At 36.3% G+C, this 15,587-nt stretch overlaps 1 protein-coding gene across 3 annotated transcripts in view; it reads left to right on the top strand.

Annotated features, from left to right (window-relative positions):
* Positions 1-13,905: 13,905 nt before the first annotated feature.
* Positions 13,906-15,587, top strand: part of LOC129227498 (cytokine-like nuclear factor N-PAC) — a 137,882-nt gene continuing 136,200 nt past the window's right edge. For all 3 annotated transcript variants that reach the window (XM_054862075.1, XM_054862073.1, XM_054862074.1), the window contains exon 1: positions 13,906-14,012. The gene's annotated coding sequence lies outside the window, so the exon portion shown is untranslated. The remainder of the gene's footprint in view (positions 14,013-15,587) is intronic.

Below are 15,587 nucleotides of genomic sequence, written 5' to 3'. Positions count from 1 at the left end.
CAACTACGGACAGTGCCGGATCTAGGAATTTTCGGAGGTTTGGCAAAATTTCAAGTTGCCACCCCCCCCCCCCCCCCCCACCGACATATATCCATCTTGCTTTAAGTGTTTCTGTCAAGTTGAATTTTCGCTTTTTTAATAAACTGTAAAGTGAGATTGATTAAAAATTCGTTTTGTACTAAAAATGTCATTATGAACATTTTTTTTTTTGGTTAAAAAAGGATGTATACCGTACCACAAACTGCAGTTAGAAACCTTCTCTCTTTTCCCTTTTTTTTTCCGAAAACGAGTTCAATGTTAGGGTTGCTGTAAGGGAAATGCTAGTATTCGAAGGGGTGTCTACAAGGGGGTTCATTAGGGTTTTATTGAAAGGACTGTCGTTCTTAAAGGTTGCTCCATAGCATTTGAAAGTGTGCGCAGGGCCGTCGTTTGTTCAAAAAACTAGGGGGGGGGGTTGGTACGCATTTGGCGGCCCTTTAACTGTTTCAAAATGCAGATAGAGAGAGAGAGAGAGAGAGAGAGAGAGAAGATTTTTTTAGTTTCTAGTGTCGCAGGAAGTTATGTTATTCGACCTTAGTACAAGTAATATGACCCTAAGCGTAAGGATAATATTCAGTCAGAAAAAAGGGTTGATAGGGACTACCTCCCTTCAGTTTTTCGAAATTTAAATTTGATTTAAAAAAAACAATTTCGATATATATTTGACGTTTGGGGGGAGAGGAGGTTCTACGGAGCCTCTCCCGATAGTTTTTCGAAATTAAATTTGCAAAATACAACTCTACATTACATTCGATTATGTGAAAGAAAGAGGGGTCCGGGGGGAATATTTCAAGATTGTAGTTCGAAAAACAGTTTAAGACTATTTATGGAATATCGGGGCTCGCCCCCCGATTTTTTCTGAAATTCAAACTCAAAGTACGCAATTGTGAAGTATTTCCGATTGTGACAGTGCAAGGAGAGTTCGGGACGACCCCTCTTTTGGAGCACTTTCTTGCAGTGTTTCTTTCAGACTTTTTGCTCCGGGGGGGGGGGGGGCACTTTGAAAGTTTGGGGGGCAGGGTCGTATTTAAGGGGGCGGGGCACTTTAAGAGTTCTGAGGGGTCAAGGGCGTTAAGGAGGGGGACATGACACCCCCCTCGCAAGAAATAAATTCAAAACTACCAAATCTGAATAATTTTATAATTTCAATTTGCGAAGTTACCTTCATGTTTGGCTTGCCCGCCCCTCCTCAAATAAATCCCTGTATGCGTCCACCGGCGTGACGATATGAGTTTTAAAAAACACTCCTGGTTCATTATATCGCTTCCATAAAAATGTAACAGATCAAAAGAATGACAATACTGCAATATTAGGAAAAACAAAAATTTTGATTGCAAAATGCAAAAACAAAAAAAAAAAAAAGTAAAGAAAACATTTCTCAATCATTAAAATATACATAAAATCACTCTAAGCGAGAGAAATATTATAAAGTTTCATATTGACGGTCCTCCGTCACTATATAAATGCATAAGAAACTTTTAAATTTATAAAACACGCAACGACGCATGAATATCATGTAACAAAAATTATTTTAAATTAATCACATTTACAGAAACAAATATTCGTTGAATTGCTCTTTCATTTGTTTCATCAGATTGTCTTACAATTATTAAAACTGACAATAACATGTAATAAAATAAAAATTGCAAACAGTGAAGAAAAATAACTCTCACCAAGTTTCACAGGAAAAAAAGACAAGGAAAATGATTAGAGCCCGGATTATGTGCACTAAAATTCGTGAAGAAATGTATGCATATATATGCACTAAAAATACTTCAAATATTTACTAAAAGCTAAAAAAAGTATGCGCTGAAACAAAAAAAATATTTGCTCTTTTATTTGAGCAATCACGATTGCTTATTGTTCTCACTTGACTGTTTTGATGTCCTATGATTTTATTTTCCCACTGTCTCCCTCTGCAGCTCGGCCGTCGACCGGCTCCTCCAGATGCTGCTCCTCTAGCGAAAACAGTCTCCAGGTTGCGTCCATACCCTACACACACACACACACCTATACACAGATATACACACACACATACACACATACACACACACACACAAACACTCATACACACACACGCGCACACACACACACACACACACACACACACACACACACACACACACACTGGTGATTGCGAAAAATATAATTTAAATTCCAGTTGTCAAAATTCAAATTAATTTTTAATTTTATTTTTCTGTTTTTTTTCTTTTTTTAAACTTACGTGAAGAAGAAGTGAAAAAAAATATTAAAAACGCAGTAATATGCATTTTTTTTAAATATCGTTTATATGCACTAAACGTCAAAAGGGGTCAAATTAGTTGGCGCAGTATAGCCCTCAAGGGCTCTTGCGCCATAAAAATCAAATCAACCAACCAGCCAAAATTAGCAATTACATATGCACATATGCAAAAAACGGTTTTGTAATATGTGCAAAAAATAAATAACTAATTAAATAAATGAATGAAACTAAGTAAAAATAAAACTAAGGAAAAAAACTTAAGGTTTTAAAAAATAAAATATTTAACATTTTTTGAATTGAAAAAATGGATAATATTACTAAATTTGAACATAAGTTATTAATTGTCAAACAAGCACGCACGAGAAACTTTCGAAGAATTATTTCTTTAGCTTAAGATTTAAAAAAATGTTAGGAGGGTAATGTAATGGGACCCCAAACTAGTTTCAATCTAAGATTTCGATTGAAAGTTAAACAGAGACTATTAATTATTAAGTAGATAGAAATATTCAGATTTTAAAAACATATCATGTACGGAAGTTTATTTATTTATTTTTTAAACAACTTCATTAAAATTAGCTTTGATAAAGCTGTCAAATTAGGAAAACTTGAAGAATGACTTCGGACACCCTAGTAAATTAAATATGGAATTCATTCTTGTATACAATTTTTAAAACGAACAGTACAGTATTATCACGAGTGAATTGTAAATAAATTTTTGAACTAAGGGAAAAAAACGCATTAATAAACAAAAGTTTCCCTCAAAATATTTTGTTTTTGACTCTGATTGCAAAGATGATCGCTAAAAGACAGTGAAGATTTCTGTAGGAAGACTTTAAACAAGTTCACACGTTTGATGACTTCAAGTACTAGAATGATTACGAAATAAGTCTGTTCTTCAAAGAAAATTTGCGTAGATTTTCAAAAGCTTTCTAATTGGCTAAAAATCTTGTCGGCCTAAAAGACTGTGGGATCACATGAATGGGGTGGGGGTAGTAAAACATGCCGAATTTTCAGACATTTCTTTCGAAATGAAGGCATTAATGACACTGTTATTTTTCATTTAAAAGAGGAACGAATATAGACTATACAGGTATTTCCAGCCAGACAAAGATAATTCACAGCCCATTATCCCTTCCCCTCCTTACAATGATCCTTATCCAGGAAACTTTTGATTTCCAAGGATGATGTAACATGACTCCATGAGTGCCCACAGAGTGGAGAAGGGTCCGATACGAGCCTCACCAATGTATTGTGTGAGTTAACAACTAGATAAATAATAGATAACATAGTTCCAACCACCTCATAACTACAACAACAGAAATAAGTGGGCAACAAACGAAAGAGGTAATAAAACGGAGGGAAACACATATCTTATTCTTTAATTAATTGCACGTATATTTCCAGGGGAAAAAATATGCTTTTAGCAGTTTGTTAACAGCGAAGGACTTTCCATGGACAATGACAAAACGGAGACCACAGAGGCCGATCCCCCCCCCCCCCCTCGGATGATAAAGTTCCGCATTTTCTATAATTTCCTTTTTTTTAAATCTTTACACAGTAAAAGAAGTGTTTTCGAATTTTCCCCCTCCCCGGGGGGGGACAGTTGGCAATCTTTGAACATGTTACAGTGTTCTACGGAATGTCTTTTATTCGTCACTTCATTTGCACATCATTTCGCACTTTTCAATCACAATTTTAGGAACTTTTTCGAGACTTCAGGGGAAAGTAATGTTGGAAATCTTGCCTAAATTTCTTTCAAAATTGAAATCAACTCGAAGCTATTTTTGATGAGCGTAGCGTAGGAAGGATCGCACTCTTCCCGAAGATATTCTGAAACTGAAGTTTTAAACGCGCAATTTTGGGTCACCTTTGTAGATGTTGATAGAGGGAGGGAGATTCAATCGTCTCCCATCGAAAGGTTTCGAAATTGAAGTTTAAAACGCAAATTTAGGCTGTCTTTGCTTATGATAGGGGATCTGGCGGCCTTCCTCCGGGTGTTTCTCGGCACTATTGTTTCAAAAACCCATTGTTGGCTATATTTGAAAACGATAGGGGTAACGTGAAAATGTTCTGAACCGAAATACTTTTCGGAACGAAAATCCATTATGGGCTATTTTGGGGAAGGAAGGGTTTTGGAGCTCCCAAGCAGATATTTCGAAAAGCGCAATTATATATTATCTTTGGTGACGTTAACGAAACTGGGAAGCTTCGGTGGATCTTTCGAATATTTTTCGATATTAATATCTAAAAAAAACAACTATTGAGTTTTGTCCACCTCACCTCGACCATTGATGGGTATGCCCTAGCGCCGTAAAAAGTTACATAAGCCAGGCAGTTCTAATCCGGAATTTCTTAGAAATTGAAGTCCCAACATCATATTTTAGGCATTGTTTGAGAACGATGAGACTAAGAGCGGGCGCGGTCTAGGAAGATTGGGCGCCGACTATTGGGCGCCGGGAACTTTGGGCGCCGAGCATTTTGGGCGCAGGGAACTTTGGACGCAGGGGGACGCCGAGCATTTTGGGCGCCGGGAACTTTGGACGCCGAGCATATTGTGCCCAGTATTCCGGGGGCCTAAAATGCTCGGCGCCCAATGTTTCCGGCGTCCAAAATGCTCGGCGCCCAATGTTCCCGGCGACGAATTTTGAAACGCTCTCAATGCTTACGTTACGGTAGCTACCGGTTAGTTAACCACGTGACAGCTAATGATCATGTGCTCAAATCAACTGCTTAGAATGGTAACCGGTTGATCATAGAACGCTGGGGTTAGTAACCGGTCGACCGGTGAGGTTCGTCGAGCTCAACTGGTAGCTACCAGGTAATCGATCACGTGACATCTAATGATCACGTGCTTCATATTAACACGGTAACCGGTGATGATAGAACGCAGCGGTTAGCACCGGTTACTCAGTGGTCGACCGGTTAGGATCGCCAAACAAAACCAATTACAGTACATTGGCGAAATGAGAAATAAAAACGAGCGCGTTCTATTAAACAGCATGGTGACCTGGATACATTAAAGTAACCCCGAGTAAAATGTAAACAAAGCTGCCCCTTTAAATTGTGAGGTAGAAATTGCAATGCAAAATATTGCTGTTTAAAGTTTTAGTTCGTTTTAATTTCACGATTTACTGTTTTTTGTGTTGTGAAATATTTCCGTTTTCGTAGGGTTTCTTCTGAATCTTAATTTACGCCTGTATTGTTGTTATGTTTGGAAAATTCTGCTTGTTGTAAACATTCGCAATAAACTCACATTGAAAGAGACGCAGAACAGATTTTTAACATGGTAGATATTACATGCTGTTTCAAAATGAGTTTCTTTGACTGTTGATTTTTTTATATTCTTGAGAATAGTAACTGAAATACAATCTGAGTGCGCTTCTCTTATGTTGTTGATGTTTTAATTTATTGGTTTTCTCTGAACAATATGTTGAAGATTTTGGTTATTTCATAAAGTTTTTTAATAATAAAAATGTCGTGAGAAAATCTTTAAAAAATACTACCATTTAATGATCTAAGAAATATATTTTATCTCAGGAAAGAATATAATCCTTTTTATTTAATTTAATTTCACCTTCATCTGTCTCAGTTTTTAGTTTTATAAAAAGAAAATAAAAAGGGGAAAGGATGGGTGGGAAGATGTTGAGTCACTGCTCCTATGCTCTGTGGGGCTCGTGAGAATTTGAGCGACCAGTGTCAACCTTTGCACACTCCCCCCCCCCCCCCATTTCCTAGAAAAAATTAAAATGACACGTTTGGCTACCACCAACTACTCGCAATCAGTAGTCATTGGCCCCAGGAACTGTAAGCTTTTCCATTTCGATTGTTTTATGCTCCGAGCTTGTGTCACTCATTAACTGTACTAAATCATTATAGTCTAATAGGTGTGAGTTCATTTGTATGCTAATGATAATAATATATTCAGAGCTCTAAAAAAATTTTTTTTTTTTTTTTTGCCTTGTTAATTTTGCCTGAATGGACTGACAATTGATAACAATTTGCAGATTGCACCAAAACCTTAATTATTTTAAAATGTTCCCTATCAAAGAAGTTTACAGCAAATACTGTATAATTGACTTTGAATTCATAGCACCTGTGATAGTTAAGTTAGAGGGGGGAGGGGAGCCAAAGTGAGTGCCCTTGGCTAGTGCATTCTTGCACCCTTTGAACTTGTTCGTTTCCGTTTTTTTCCCTTACATTCATGGCATGCGAAAAATCCGGAAAACTTGCAGAAGGGGTTGCTATTCATATTGTATTGTAATTAACTCTGAATTTGGAGCATTTCAGAAGTAATTGGTAGTTGGGGGAAAGGGTTCCAAACACAACAACAATACAGACGTAAATTAAGATTCAGAAGAAACCCTACGAAAATGGAAATATTTCACGACACAAAAAACAGTAAATCGTGAAATTAAAACAAACTAAAACTTTAAACAGCAATATTTCGCATTGCAATTTCTACCTCACAATTTAAAGGGGCGGCTCTGTTTACATTTTACTCGGGGTTGCTTTAATGTATCCAGGTCACCATGCTGTTTAATAGAACGCGCTCGTTTTCATTTCTCATTTCGCCAATGTACTGTAATTGGTTTTGTTCGGCGATCCTAACCGGTCGACCACTGAGTAACCAGTTGCTAACTGCTGCGTGATTATTAGATGTCACGTGATCGATTAACCGGTAGCTACCAGTTGAGCTCGGCGAACGCAAGCATTCCTTGCGTTCGACGAACCTCACCGGTCGACCGGTTACTAACCGCAGCGTTCTATGATCAACCGGTTACCGTTCTAAGCAGTTGATTGGAGCACGTGATCATTAGCTGTCACATGGTTAACTAACCGGTAGCTTCCGTAACGTAAGCATTGAGAGCGTTTAAAAATTCGCCGCCGGGAACATTGGGCGCCGAGCATTTTGGACGCCGGAAACATTGGGCACAATGTGCTCGGCGCCCAATGTTCCCGGCGCCCAAAGTGCTCGGCGCCCAAAGTTCCCGGCGCCCAAAATGCTCGGCGCCCAAAGTTCCCGGCGCCCAAAATGCTCAGCGCCCAAAGTTCCCGGCGCCCAAAATGCTCGGCGCACAAAGTTCCCGGCGCCCAATCTTCCCATTTCGGAGCGGGTGGGGGTTCAGTGTGTCCTCACGAACTGTTTTTTGAAACCGAAGTCAATTTCATGTTAGTTTAGGCAGGAAGCGTTCTGTGGCTCCACGGAACCGTCTAAAAACGAAATTTTGAGGAGTATAGTGATAAGGTTGGAGAAAAGGGGGATTCGGGGTCCTTCTCCGAAAGTTCTTGAAACTGATGTTTGAAAAACGCAATTTTAGTTAGTTTTTTAGTACGTTAAGTGAGAGGGGGTGAGATTAGAGGTCTTTCTAAAGACGCTAATTGAGACTGTCTTTAGCAGTAATGTTTGGGAATAGATTTCGGGGACATCCATCGCGAAGAAATCCGAAAAATGTCATTAAGCAATTTTTGATGACATTAGGAAACGCTGTCCTCTGAAAACAAATTTTGGATTTTGAAGCCAACATTTTTAGGCTATGTTTGATTAAGTTAAGGTGGAAGGAGTGAATCAGAGACTTAATTGGGTCCTTAAGATCGGTGGTTCAACCAGTGAAAATTTCCGAAATTTAAGTCCTAGAAACGCGATTTTAAGCCTTCTTTAGTCTCGTCAAGGAGGTCATGGCATCTTTTGGATCTTCGTTTTGGACTTACATTTAAATTTACTTCCCGGTGCAAGAGCCCTGTCCTCCTACCTGATCAGAAACCGGGAAGTTCATTCGGGATCTTAATCAGAAAAAATTACCGTAAAGGGGGAAAATTACAAAATTTAAGTTCGTCATTCAAATATGTTTGACTCCCAGGGGAGTCGCAATTTTCCACTTTCTCTCCACGCATCCACGATTATTGAACACAGAATTTGTTGCTTGAAATGCTTGCGAGAGTATCTAATCAGTATAGCTTTCTCTTTTTACATAAATACAATATGCTATGCTGTCGGGAAATCGAAACTTACGTACTTTGATAATTGAACATTTAAAATTCAGCATATTTATTCGATTTATTATAAGTTATCTTATGAGAAATTATTGAGGAATTTTGCTTGATTATAAGAACGATACGATGCGGCCCGCGGCCGCCCCTTGCATTGGCCGCCCTTGTGCGGTGTGCACGCCCTGCTAGGATCGGCCCTGCTTTTCTGGGAGATGGGGTAAGGGGCAAGCAAGGCAAATTCTATCAGAAGTCAAAAAAAGCACACCCACTTTTATGATGTGGGAAAAACATTAATTTTTCATAGGGCACCTCATTACTATTTTTCGTTAGTAATACCTCATTTGGAGTATGCTGTTCAGATTTGGTCTCCTTATCACAGGAAAGACATTTCTGTATGGAAAGGGTTCAAAGAAGGGTTACTAAACTAGTAAGGGGACTTTCAGATTTAAATTATGATCCAGACTTAATATGTATATAGTCTGGAGAGTCAGAGGGGTCATGATTCAGTTGTTTAAATGTATCAAAATGAAAGATGTTAACCGGTTAAATTTTTGTACGGAAAGCAAGACGAGGGGTCATTGTTTTTTTCTATTAAAATCTCAGGCCAACCTAGAAATTAGGGGAAAATTTTACTTTAGCAGGGTCGTGAGCACTTGGAACAGCTTACTGGAAGAGACGGTAACGAGCAAGAGGTTGGATAGCTTTAAGAGGGCCATTGATCTTCATTGGGGACTAATAAAAAACTGGCTAGCACCAGCCTAGCTGGGCCCAGAGCCTGTAGCTGGTCGTCACATTTGTATTTTGTACGTAACTCTGAACAGATTTAATTTCAACTATTTAAATGTTTTCTTTAGGTTTTAAAACACAGAAAGTAAGATAAATAAATACCTTTGTGTTGAAAAGTGAAGTAAAGAAGAAATAACAACGTCAAAAAGCACACATCCATAAGCTCATTACTTTTTGCAATGATGAAGGCGTTCCGTGTAACGCCGAAACATGTGTCTTCAGTAATTCGCAACTCCAACAAACTATAGGAGACGCTGCAGTCACTGTCTAATGGCGGATGAAAAAACTAAAACAAACGCAAGCAGTAACGTATAAATTGCTTCTAAACTTAGGAAATGACAGAAATATTTGTTCGCATGTATGATTTTTTGTTGTTTATTCATTTGAAAAGATTTTTCAAAGTCTTTTGGTTATTCTGACCCATGTAGAAAGAGATTAGAAATCAAAAAGTATTACGAAAGTAAAAAATTAATGTAAAACACACAGTAAGTTGTTCTGAAGCAGCCATTTTCACGATGTTGAATTCGGTATTCATAAATTTTTGGTTCGCTTCGAACAGCATTTTCATTATGTACTGTTTTTTCCATACATTAGTACATACAGGGCCGGATTTAGCTTTTGAACCACTCCGTGCAAAAGGAAAATTTGCGCCCCTTTTGAACTGCATGTATAAAGAGCCCCCCTCCCCCCCCTACAAATAAAAAACATATGCTCTTTTTTACATTTTTTGGCAAACGCATAAAATGTGTCAAAGTAACTTGGCATTTATTGTAAATTGTAAATATTAATAATAATTTTCAAATCGGTTGACAGATTTGATTCTGATGATTTCCAATTCTCCATTCATATGACAGCGGTCTCAAAGAGAGCTGTCTAACATCTGGTTTAAGTGGGAGTCCTTACTAGAATATGAGCATATAAATAAAGGGACTTGTGTTATCTATATGTGGGATCTGGAATTAGTAGAATTATGCTTATGTGTTGCATGCATATTACTAATCCTTTTTCTATGTGCAAATAAATAAATAAAATAGTTTCAATTTTGAGATTTTAAAATCAGATTATGTTTTTTGCAATTACGAATTGCGAAAGGACCCTACTCGTTGGTTCTACTAATGGCTCTTATCGTAATGAAAATTGGAACTCAAGACTCAAATTATGTGCTGAATGCTATGTGCTGGATACTTTTTTCGCGAAAAAAAAAATTGTACAGTCGAGAAGGTTGTTTATAAATAATTCGATTCTGAGGCACGTGGACGCCTGCATTAAATAGAAAAATAAAATCAAGGGACGGACGTCGTTCAACGGTCAAGTGAAAACAATAAGCAATTCATAATTGCTCAAAAAAAAAAAAAAAAGAGCAATGTGAACATTGCGTCAAGGGTAAACTTTTCGCATAATGAAGGGGTCTAGGGGTTACACCTTAAAAAAATTTCTGAATTGTAGCTCTGAAAACGTTATTTTAGACAATCTTTAATGATATTAGGAAGAGAAGAAATGTTAAGGGGACCTTTGGAATTTTTCGAACTAGAAGGCTCAGAACAAAATTTTAAACCATTCGAAATTTTTCTGTAAACAGAATTTGAAAAAAGGAGGGGAAGAAAGGGTTGTTGAAACGTCTAGAGAGGAAAATTTTCAAAACAAAAATGCAGTTGTTAGCAATTTTTGTCTTTTTTTATTTATTTATAATGAGGTTGTGTTAGAGGTATCGACTTTTGTAGACCTAGTGCGATCTCCCGATGTAGCATCCATTCTTTTACGTGGCACCGTGCCACGATAATATCGACGCCCAGTTTCCGTATCAGATGGAGGTACCTGAGTTCTTACAATGCGAAACTGAGCTGTGAATTTAATTTTTCCGAGAGTACTTCAAGCCAAATGAATAATCGAAGGATATTTCACATGCCGAAAAATCATACAATCCGAGCACTGTCTATTTTATGCATCTTGAAAATCCAGCGATTGGAGCCAGGTTTGAACCTGTGTTTTCAGGCGTAAGATGCCAACTCCTAACCATTACAGCACTCAGTCGGCAGGCAACACTTGTTGAAGTAGAGGAACGGGATGGGGTCTGGGATTGACGAATTCTTCGTAGTAAATTGTCAGAAGTTTTAATTTCGAAAATCTTAGTTTTAGACGATCTTCGGGATGTCAGGATGAAGAGGATTAAGTGCCTCCCCCCTCGGAATTTTTCAGAATTTAAATCGTTTAAACAAAAGTTGATCTTTAATGGTGGAAAGGGAAGGTTCGAAAAAACTTCCGCGAAAACGTTTCAAAATTGAAATTATAACTACGCAAGTTGTAAGCAATCTTTGATGACGTTAGAGGAAGGGGTAAGATTCGAGGAGACTTCCTCGGAAATTTTTCAAAAATTAAGTTTCGAAAACAAGTTAAGTTTCGAAACTATTTAAGTTTCGAAAACAACTGTAGACAATCTTTGATGATGTTATAGGGACCAGGTTCTAGGATTTCCCCTAACCCTTGGAACTCTTTCGAAATTACAGTCCTAAAAATGCAAACATTAAAATTTTCAATTTTCACCCTTACCTTACATTTTAATATGTTTGAATTCAAACGCTTACAGCCCCAGTAGAATATTTCACAGTTTTGGACGGAGGTGTTTTTATTTTTTATTATTTTATTTTTTACTTTTGAGTGATAACTATGGTCATATTTTCTACTATGTTTCATTTTAAATATCGTGCCTCATTAATCTCCTGTAGAATTCTTGTTCTAACCTTCGTTTTTTCCCTTCAACCATTTAACAACTTCTGGTGCGTTTTTTCATAACAATCGTTTAAATCTCACTTCTCTCCATTTCTCTCTACTTTGATTTTTTATCTGTTTGAACCATATTTCAGCGGCACATACATTTTTCAGCATTTGGCTGTGAGATTTTCATGGTAAGAAAAAAAAATGAAAGTAAGAAAAACAGAAACAGAAAAACATTAGCTCCCCAGACGCTATCTTGTTATTTTATAAATTTATACATTTTTTAGTCTAAAGCTTGCCATGAGTTTCCAAATTGCACTGAATACTGTAAAAGCACTTTTTTCGAGAGGTTTTAATTTTCGCAACCCTGTCATAATCGAAAATTTTAAACCTCGCAAAAATTCTTTTTATGTCGGATTTTTCAACTTTCGCTTCTGTTTACAAAAAAATCGCGAAATTTTCAGCTCGCGAAATCACCGTTATCTTCCTTTTCGTGAAAATTACGGCTCGCGAAAGTTAGTCCTATTACAGTAGTTTTTTTTCCCCTGTTTAAAGATGTTTGAAACGTTCATCTCAGCGGCTCTTTGTTTTTCTTATTAGTACAGATGTTCTCTGATATATTACTAAAGATATATATATATATATATATATATATATATATATATATATATATATATATATATATATATATATATATATATATATATATATATATATATATATATATATATATATATATATATATTAATATGCATTTTGTTCTCAAATTTTACAGAAAAAATTGTCATTTTCGTTATTTTTTTATTTTAAATCTTTAACGCCACGAAGGATTTCCTTTCGTTACATAAGTAAAATCAAATTGGCTGCTCGTTTTCTAAAAAAACTGGGATGTTTACATCGCTCTCCTTCCCCCTCCAAGAGAGTATGGGCACTCCGATGGGAAGTCACTGTGATCTTCCAAAAAAAATTTCAGTTCGGGACGCGTCCCGGCTGGTGTTGATCCTACAGATTATTCTCCTTCATTTAAAATGATTTTAAAGTCTCTGTAATAGGTAAAAGAACTAACACCTTTTACTTCAACCTTATGCAGACTACGATTATAGAATAGATAAAGGGATATCGCGATGCGCCCTCTTCATTTGTAGATAGTGCCAGTATTTTTTCCAGAGAACTTAGGTTTTTTTTTTTTTTTCAGTCGCTCATTGCAAATATTTTTCTCATTTTGATTTGGCGATTTTGCGCCCCTCAAAAATTTTTACTCCGTGCCGGGGCACGGACTGACGGAGTATTAGTCCGGCCCTGGTACATATTATGTTCAGTTTCGTGACATTTCCAGCATTTGTTGACTTTTTTGTGACATTTCCAGCATTTGTTGACATTTTTGTCACATACTGCGCGATATTTTAGCGATAAAAATTCCAAGCTTTTATTTTTTATTGTTCAAATTCTTAACGTTCTTTCTGGATTTTTCAATCTGTTCTGCGATAAATATTTTCAAGAAAATTTATTTGCATACTGTCCATTTCAGTTGGATTAGTAACAAGGTTATTTAAATCATTTATGTGGAATTAGTTTAAGGAAAAGCAGTAATTTTTCAGCATGGCCCTAGTGTCCAGTCAATGTTGTTAAGTCCGCTTTTTTTTTCATCGAATTGGGAAACTGATATTTATTCAAATTCACTCAGAACAAGATAAATGAAATGGTACTCACAGTTTATATCAGATATTTTTTATGTTACGCTGTTGCGGTTATTTTGTCCCAAATGAACACGTGGAACGCAATGTTTTAGTTTTTTCGGCAGTTTTGTAAATCACCGCAAGATAGCGTATTCGAGCTCTGGAGTTGCGAATTCTGCAATTTGTGCTTTTTGACGTTGCTATTTCTTCTTTACTTCACACAAAGTAGTTTTGATTGAAAAATCGTTTTGTTAGGCAAATGTTTCAAATTATTATTATTTTCATCCTAACGACCTATGAGATATCAGTGCCAGGAACACACTCACTTTCATCCTTCTTCTTCTTAACACTATAAAAGTCCGTATTAGTTTTGTCAAAAAATTTTTCCAAGCTGTGTGTGTTTCAATTTGGCGGCGCGGCGGTGATTTTTTAATTCTTTGCAGTTTCTCCCGTTTATCTCATTCGAGGCCAGACATTTCAGTGGGTGAGACGTTAGCTGTTTGTGCTTTATGTTACTCATATTTATTTTTCTGAGATTGAAAAGAAAGTTAGTTCCTGCATTGTTTGACGTAAGTTGTATCTTTTAAATTTTGCTTTTTTCTTTTCCATCTATAGAAATGATTATTTTACACATCTTATTTTCATATTTTATATATTCATAAGAAATCGACGTAGAAAAACTGCAATAGAATCGCTATTTAACAGAACGTTCTGCAGTTTTTTGTTATAGACAAAGCGTATTAATATAATTTTGAGTGTGTAGCATATTATTATAAAATTTAACACTTAAATATGAAGAAAAAACTTGGTTTTGTTTTAATTGTTTGTTAACTATGATAATCTGTTAATGAAATATGTCATTGCGTGTGTGCCCCCAAATGTGTTGCATTCTTCAAAGAATTTTGATTTTTAATATTTCACAAATGTTACTCTATTTTAATGTTTGGTTCGATATTGTATGCTTTTGTTGAAATGTTACTTGTAACTTTTTTTTGTGTGCATTGTTTTATGGAGGCTCAAAATTAACTTTTATAGCTTGTGTAACTGACTTAATGAATCAAAGTCATATAAAAAAAGTTAAAGCAAGAGGATTTTTTCCCTCAATTTTTCTTTCAGATATAGCCTGTTTGAAATACTAGGGCTCTTACCTGAATCAATGCAATTGGGCTTCGCGAAAATCTGTGAGGTCCCCTCCCGCTGCTGGCTTAAAAAAAAAAAAAAAAAAAAAGCCAGACTAGGCCATGAAGAGAAACGATTACTATTTACACATGCAATCTACATATACATTAATTTATGTTACTAATGGCTGTTTGTCTCAATCAATACTCAAACCTTTTTTGGAAAGTATTTAAACCTATTCATATTTCTGTTGCATTTTAATCATTTCACAAAGTTCATGGATTTTATATATTTTTTATTTTTGCTGAATAAATTATAAACCCTCATTTGATGTTAAGATTGTACTCAGTGAATTTTTATAACACATTAAGTAAGAAATTGACATCTAGAGTGAGGAACCAAATCAAATCCTCTGCCTTTTCTGTAGTGATGTGCCGGATCGTTAAAAAAGTAGATCTGCGGATACGGATCATTAGTGTCAAGATCCGTGGATACGGATCTCAAATTATTTTTTACCCAATTCAACTATCCAAAGTGTAAAATTTGTTACGGAAGGTATTCCCGTTAGAATAATGGCAGTTTCTTCAAAAAATGTCAACTGCGGCAAAAATATAATCAAGATTATGATTTACTCTTTAAAGAAATCTCCTTTAAAATTAAGGGAGAGTTGGAAGGAATGGGCCAGTGCTGCATTAATGATTAGGTGGAATGAAAAATTATTTCTAGCTTGCTCGGTAAATGTAGGATACAGGAACAAGAGTGTAAAGCTGCTACTGCACAGTCTAGAAATAATTTTTCGCATTTTATTTCAGCATAAATGCAGCGCTGACCCATTCCAACGAATCGACTAAATACAGAGCCGAGAACACCTTTACAGACAGTAAATACAAAAGAGAATTTCATCTCACTTTTTTGGAAGGATGCCGAGAAGAACAAAAATGAAGAATAACGGAAACCGTAAATCAATAACAAAAACTAATATTAAATTAAAAATTAAAAAACCAAAACATGTCCCAGAGAGCCAA

This window comes from Uloborus diversus, chromosome 8 (assembly GCF_026930045.1).
Source record: "Uloborus diversus isolate 005 chromosome 8, Udiv.v.3.1, whole genome shotgun sequence".
In the NCBI taxonomy this organism is placed as follows: Eukaryota; Metazoa; Arthropoda; class Arachnida; order Araneae; family Uloboridae; genus Uloborus; species Uloborus diversus.
The sequence above is the reverse complement of the archived record's forward strand: the minus strand, read 5'-3'. Positions and strand labels throughout refer to the sequence as shown.